Genomic DNA, 7,481 nt, shown 5'->3' with positions numbered 1-7,481 from the left:
ACGTCGTAGTTACGTTGCAATTCTGTGTCAAACTATGTTCTTCTTAAACGTCATCTATAATTAGATTTGGCTGGTTCTCAAAGTAGAAAAAGAAAAGACTAAATGTGCAAATGAAATGAATAATACCTTCTAATTTGCAACACGTGAAAACAGATCTTAAATCATAGTTATATGTAATAGTTTTTCTAGAGACAATGTCAATGAATAAAGTAAGTATAGAAATTACAAACTGTTTTTCCAATGCACACTTGTGTCCAATTAAAATAATAGAAAAGACAAAATAAGATAACATTTTTTTTAAAAAATCGCTATATGGAGTTTATATTAACATTCTTGTCTCAAAGATCTGATTCAAGTTATTGAGCATAAATGGTATCTGATTCCTTGATTGTCTTCGGGCGACACATGTTTTTCGGCAAAACATTTCAACCTTTTTATAAAAGCTTAACTAATCTGGATAGTTCACTTTGGGGATAAAGAGGAAATTTTAAAAAAGTGAAATTCAATAACTGTGTCATTGCTTTAGTGTTACTTGTTTATATGCAATATGAAATTTGTAAAATGTGTTAAATATACTTTCTTCACCTTGATATTTTAGCTATAAGAACGTTGTTTTTTCTTTCCATTGAAGCGATCACACCTAATTAATGGACAATTCTAAAGAAAAGGCGAGAAGATTCACTCAGGCGTTTGACGCAAAATTATGAATTCGCCTTTCATTATTCTAAGACAGATGTACTGTTGCAGAAATATATACAAATACATTTAGAGCTGTGGTCCCAATAGCGTAATAGTAAGCGCATTGGATTTTCACGCTGGCGATTCGGGTTTAATCCCCTTTGTTTCCATAAAAAGTTTGATTACTTTTTTCAGCTCGAGTTTGTGGGTTTTTTTTCAGAATCAGACGGAAGACCTCTCGTTGCTCGCAACGAGTTTCTTTTCTAGTTATTATTATTATTCTTTTTTTGACAAAATTTTGTGCACGCGATTTCTCGAAAACTATTCAGCGGTTTTCAACGAAACTTTCACAAAAAATGCGTTATTACATGAAGTTGTGCAGTCTATATTTTGTTTTGTTAAATTCGCTTCCGGTGCCAAGTTATAGACAATTTTCTGATTTTAAAATGCGATTTTGTCGCACACTTTTATCGAAAATGGCTAAAAGTATGAACTGGAGACCTATTGGAGACAATAGCTCGTGACTTTCTGGTTTGCAGAATCACCTTTTTGTGCGTCGTCAATACTTCCGGTCGTTACGAGATGCAAATTTAAAAAGTCGTATTTTTCTAACTTTTTTGTTTTTCAATATTTTTCATCTATATTTGGTATGTTAATAGAAATCTCTCTTATAATGCTCACTATATAATTTGTTTGAATATTGATAAATCGAAACTCTAGATATTAGCATTTAAAAATCTGAAGCGAGTCCAAGATGGCGGCTGTCCCTGTCAACTCCGACATTTCGCAATAGGGGTTTACGGAGTCAGCCGAGTGTTTGCTTGAACGAAAGTAACACAAAGAAAAATGAAATGTAAAGGTATACTTGGATTGCCACGTCGTTGTTACGTTGCAATTCTGTGTCAAACTATGTTCTTCTTTAACGTCATCTATAATTAGATTTGGCTGGTTCTCAAAGTAGAAAAAGAAAAGACTAAATGTGCAAATGAAATTCGATACCTAATTATATAATACCTTCTGATTTGCAACACGTGAAAACAGATCTTAAATCATAGTTATAAGTAATAGTTATTCTAGAAACAATGTCAATGAATATAGTAAGTATAGAAATAACAAACTGTTTTTCCAATGCACACTTTTGTCATATTAAAATAATAGAAAAGACAAAATAAGATAACAATTTTTTAAAAGATCGCTAGATGGAGTTTATATTAACATTCTTGTCTCAAAGATCTTATTCAAGTTATTGAGTATAAATGGTATCCGATTCCTTGATTGTATTCGGGCAACACATGTTTTTCGGCAAAACATTTCAACCTTTTCATAAAAGCTTAACTAATCGGGATAGTTCACTTAGGGGATAAACAGGAAATTTAAAAAAAAGTTAAATTCAATAACTGTTTCATTGCTTTAGTGTTACTTGCTTACCGTATATACTCGCCTATAAGTCGGTTTTTTTTAGTTGATATCTTGTCCAACACTCTATGTCCGACTTATAGGCGAACTATCAAAAGAATGGTATTATATGAGGTCAGTCGCTCTGAAATGTAAGTTTAGTAAGTACAACCGACTTGTAAAATGTGTTGAATATACTTTCTTCACTTTGACATTTTAGCTATAAGAACGTTCTTTTTTCTTTCCATTGAAGCTATCACACCTATTTAATGGAACATTCTAAAGAAAAGGCACGAAGATTTACTCGAGGCGTTTGACGCAAAATTATGAATAGTGATTCGCCTTTCATCATTCTAAGACAGATGTACTGTTGCAGAAATATATACAAATACATTTAGAGCTGTGGTCCCAATAGCGTACCAGTAATAGTACTAGTAAGTGCATTCATTTGGATTTTCACGCTGGCAATTCGGGTTTAATCCCCTTTGTTTCCATAAAAATTTGATCACTTTTTTCAGCGCGAGTTTGAGGAGTTTTTTTTTTTGGGAATCAGACGGAAGACCTCTCGTTGCTCGCAACGAGTTTCTTTTCTAGTTCTTTTTTTTCTTACCGATTTTTGTGCACGTGAGTTCTCGGAAACGGCTTGGTCGATTTTCACGAAACTTTCAGATCTGATAGATATTGGTCTGAACCTAATTGGAAAGTTTTTATATGTACGTCGTCACTTCCGGTCGTGAGATATGGACGATTTTCTAATTTTCAGAGGGTCAGCTTGTCCAGGCAATCACTAAAAAACGAATGAAGATATTGACTTGAGATTTTCAGTGAAGGTAGAGGAAGGATAGTAGAATTGCTTTTTTAAGACTATATCTTTCCATCGCAAAAGTATCTAAAGCTCGCCTAGGCTCGAAAAATAGACTCACAAATATCTCGCAAAATTTGATACATTTTCTTTGATATCTTTGTACCAGTAAATAATTTGTTAAAGGATATATAATAAAATTTGTTCAGAATTACAAGTTCTTTCAATTGATAAGAAGAAAAAGAGTTTGATCCCTTAAATAAGGGGCATAGAGGGGCTAGGACGTTTTCATTTATAACTCTTTAGCTATCAAGAATTTGTTATACATTTCTGAAGCAAAAATGTTTATCTTAACAATTTGAAACAATATTTTGTAAACACATGATCATATGTTACGTAATAAGGGGCCAAATGCGAATTCTTTGATTCTTTATATCTCGAAAAGGAGAAATATTTTGATAAGCAGTATTGAATAAAAAATGTTCAGAATCTTATTCTTACCAATATACAACCATTCAATTTTTGCAAAAAGAACACATTAAGGACTTGAAGGGCCAGCCCCTATATAATTCTTTTTTACATAGCTTGAAAACGAAGAGAAATTTATGAATATTTATTGAACAAAAAATCTTTCAAATCACGAGCCATATCATTTGATATGAAGACAAATGGTCTGACCCCTTAAACAAGGGATATAGAAGGGCTTAGACTTTCATCTGTTACTATTAGATAATGTTATCTTTATCAAAAGAATTTCATCAAAAGAGAGAAAGCTTTAAATCATTATGTTTTAACAAAGATAATAGTCAAAATCATATCTCATCTTATCGAAAAATCGGACGGAAGACCTACTCGTTGCTCGCAACGAGATCACATCTAGTTATTATTATTATTTTTTTTTTATTTAAGGTAGGATTCTTCTCTGGTTTCTGACTAGCTGAAACATTCAAAGTATATTTGCTTATATGTCTTATATATTGAGGTGTAAGGGATTTAAAAGACCATATTTTTCTTTCCTCATCACAGTTGTACAACTTTAAATAGAAATGGTAAACTGCGTTTGAAAACTAGCAGGGACTATTTTTGGCGGAATGGTGGCGTATGAAGATATCTTCTTTTCTGCCTCTCAAAATTATAATAGAACAATGAATTTAGTTATAATTTATACACAATCGAAAACTTGGAGAAATTTTCAAATGTAAGTTAAATTAATAATGAGGGACTAAACTTTCAAAATATATCAAATAAATATGATTTTTGAAATAAACTAGAACTTTGTTAGCTTTTAAACGCTTCATATCAAAGTGCAGATTTGAGCCAAAAATCCATAAAAAGTATTTTTTCTCCCTTAGTAAACGATCAAAACTTTTTGTTTATGTGTCATTTTTTACATTCACAAGAGTACTTTATTATATGTGAAAATAAGAAAAAGTTAAATATAGGAAGCATAAGAAAATAACTAATGTCTTAAAACGAGACTGCTAAAATTCTTGTTTCATCAACTTGTGTGTCAACAGTTTACCTCATTTTAGAAATTGTCCCTATGTAGAGCATACTCTTATGTAACAAATCCACTCAGATATATAAACTCCGTATGCATATGATGAATGAGTAAAGGAAGTCGACAATAGAAAAGTTAAAGTCATCACGTTTATCATAGACTTTGGCTAGTTAGTTAACTAATAAAATGCTATATTTGATTGTTAATATGGGAATTAATGCAGCAGCTGTTGCAGGAAAAAAAACACAACCAGCGTAAGTGGATTTTGATATGTTATTAAAAACATCTTTTTTCTAGTAAAATATCCAAATTTGAAACAGATATGTCAGACTCTGTTTTTTTTTTATTTCAAGCTCACCAGGATATATTGTATCGGCATATGAAATAACCATTGTTAATTTTTACACATACAGTGTAAGATTTTGGACAAATTCTGCTTCATGTGAATACGAAATAGGTCAGCTTATAACAGGGTGCAGTTGGTACCCATAGGAATTCCGAGAGTTTGTTGGAAGAGATATTGTCAATCAGAAACTCAAGCATCGTTTGAGACCATTTTTTTTAATTATCAAAATTTTTAATACCTGAAAAATTCGAGTAGATACATAATATTTTACCTTAACTTGTAGTAGATTATGATACCAATAGCGACGCAAATACCAGTAATTCCGGAAAGGTAAAGAATACTTTTAGTCCAATTATCGTCTTTTTCAACTTTGCGCCCTTTGGTTGTTGCTGTGGATGTTTCTTGCAATCAAGAGATTATAGATTTACGACATAAACCAACTAGAATGAGGTAATATACATGCATGATATGAAAGACTTCTTTTTTTGTCTATCAAACATGTAATTTAATTTATTTTTTAAATATCTGTAAAGGAGGTTAAACTTGGAGTAAAAGTCACAGGGTCAAAACATTTTACCTGACTGCTTCATTGTCACGGTGCATAATTATGCAATTATAAGCTGAACACGACTCGTTAATAGGTAGATGTATACGCAATTGCGACATAAAGATCTAAGTTTTAGCACCAAAAAAAAAATTATGTATTCTTCGCATTCGTTACACCTGACTGCTTTATTGTCGCGGATATCGGTACGGAATGGCAACCCGCATGTTCGTGCTGGTTATTTTACAAACATTTGAATACAATTTATTGCCGTTACGTGTATTTGTGTGTGTTTGTATACTGTTCTGACCTGTGCAACTAGTATATGTTTCCTTGGTATTTTCATGCATAAGTAGAAGTACATGTACACCGTCAGTTATTTTTGTCGCTACCGAGTGCTGTAAAACATAATTCAATCTACACAAGTGACAACTGATTACACTGAACAGTGAGTAAGTCAACAGATTTATATAGTAGTCCACAGATATCGCAAGGATGAAGGATCCGATCAAAAATTGCTGACACTTTTCTTTCATGAATCGTGTTCAGCTTTAAGAGATAGGAAATTACTTATTTCATGGATTTATTTTGGAAATTCCCACCTCGACCTTTAAGAAGAACATTGATATTTTTCAGTCTTAGTGGCGAAAGAGCCAAATATCGTATTTTGTATTACCTGGTTGTTAAGCTGACTAAACTTATCAAGATTTCAAGAAGAAACACATATCTTTTGTAGCTTCAGGAACAGCAGTTCAGCAGTTCTATCTTAAAGATTTAAATGCCAAAGAGAGAAAAATATCCTTAATCACACGTGATTAGTAATTGAATGTTGCTTCACGACATTTTCTTTTATTTTTTTCGCCCAAAGAAGGAAATTATCGTCTGTAGTTGAAATGTCACAATTTTGATTTATGCACGCTTTCATGATTGACTCAAACTTCTTATTAAGGTAATATCTTAAAGACAAACTAGAGGTAGTGTAAGTAATGAGCTCACGAAATGATACCACCCCTACCGCCTCCCGTATATATACTAGTATAATGGCAGTGTCCATGATTTGCTATGGGAAACCCAGAATTTGCATCGAATCAAAAAAGTAATATCGGAAGTGCACAATGGCAATATGTAATAAAGAATCTGTAAATGCCTCATTACATTTCATTCAGTGGTATGAAAGATGAGTACCCCAAAGCGTAACAGACGTACGAACGGGCGGATGAACGGACGGGCGGACATTCTGATTACTCTATACTCTCATTCTTTAAAAGCGGGGGGTATAATGACTTTTACTGTTAACATCGAAGAATGAGCAAAGGAGCAGTCACTGGTCGCATTAAACGACTTTGTTCCTGCACCGTGAATGAGAATTGAAGCTTTAGGCCTCAAGAGTTTGAAGCGGGTGTCAAATCCTCCGGGTCAAATTTGTACTTGGGCTGTTAGTTCATGTATATTTCTAAAGCTTCTGATATTCATACTAGTAGGAGCTGTTGAGAATCTTCCCTATTATTATGGAGAACCATTAAAGGAGGGTAGGGACTTGACTTAATAAATACATCTCTTAAAAAAATATTTTGTATCGCGTCTTTAATTCAAAATATTATTATAAGTTTGGAATGAAATGAAATCAAAGGAATTTTTTTTTCGATCTGAATCCATTTCACTTACCGGTATTATTTTTTAAAAAGTCTTCTGAGTTTAATATACCCACTACTCAAATGGTTATTCAACATGTATTTGCATTACTATTTTACGAAGTCAGTTTTATTTATTGGGAATCTATGTTATTAATCTATTAATCCGATTTCCAAAAAAATATTCAATGTTTTCAACATTTAATACACGTCTAACTGTGTAAGCTCAGTAGCCTCTTCGAAGACGCATTTCTTGTATGATCATGGCATGCGTAAAATAGTTAACATATATATAAAAAAAAAAACAATTCACTAATTACAAATAAGGAAAAAGAAATGAAATTTTGAATTAAAATTGTAATTGAACATTTTTCAACATCATATGATTTGCATTTTGTAAAGATTTCCATTCAAAATATATGGAAAAAAAATTGAATGCATCAAAATTCACGTCGTTAAAAATTATCTTAAGTTAATCCTTAATTGAAGCAATCTTTGCTTTCAAAACTTTAATTTGATATATGTGTCCGATCTAGATAAAAAAAATATCATTTATATTTAGAAACTTGCATAGAAACCCGATG

The sequence above is a fragment of the Saccostrea cucullata genome, unplaced genomic scaffold (genome assembly GCF_032062105.1).
Source record: "Saccostrea cucullata isolate Sc308-1 unplaced genomic scaffold, CSIRO_AGI_Scuc_v1 ctg8064, whole genome shotgun sequence".
NCBI lineage: Eukaryota > Metazoa > Mollusca > Bivalvia > Ostreida > Ostreidae > Saccostrea > Saccostrea cuccullata.
Note: the sequence above shows the minus strand (reverse complement) of the source record.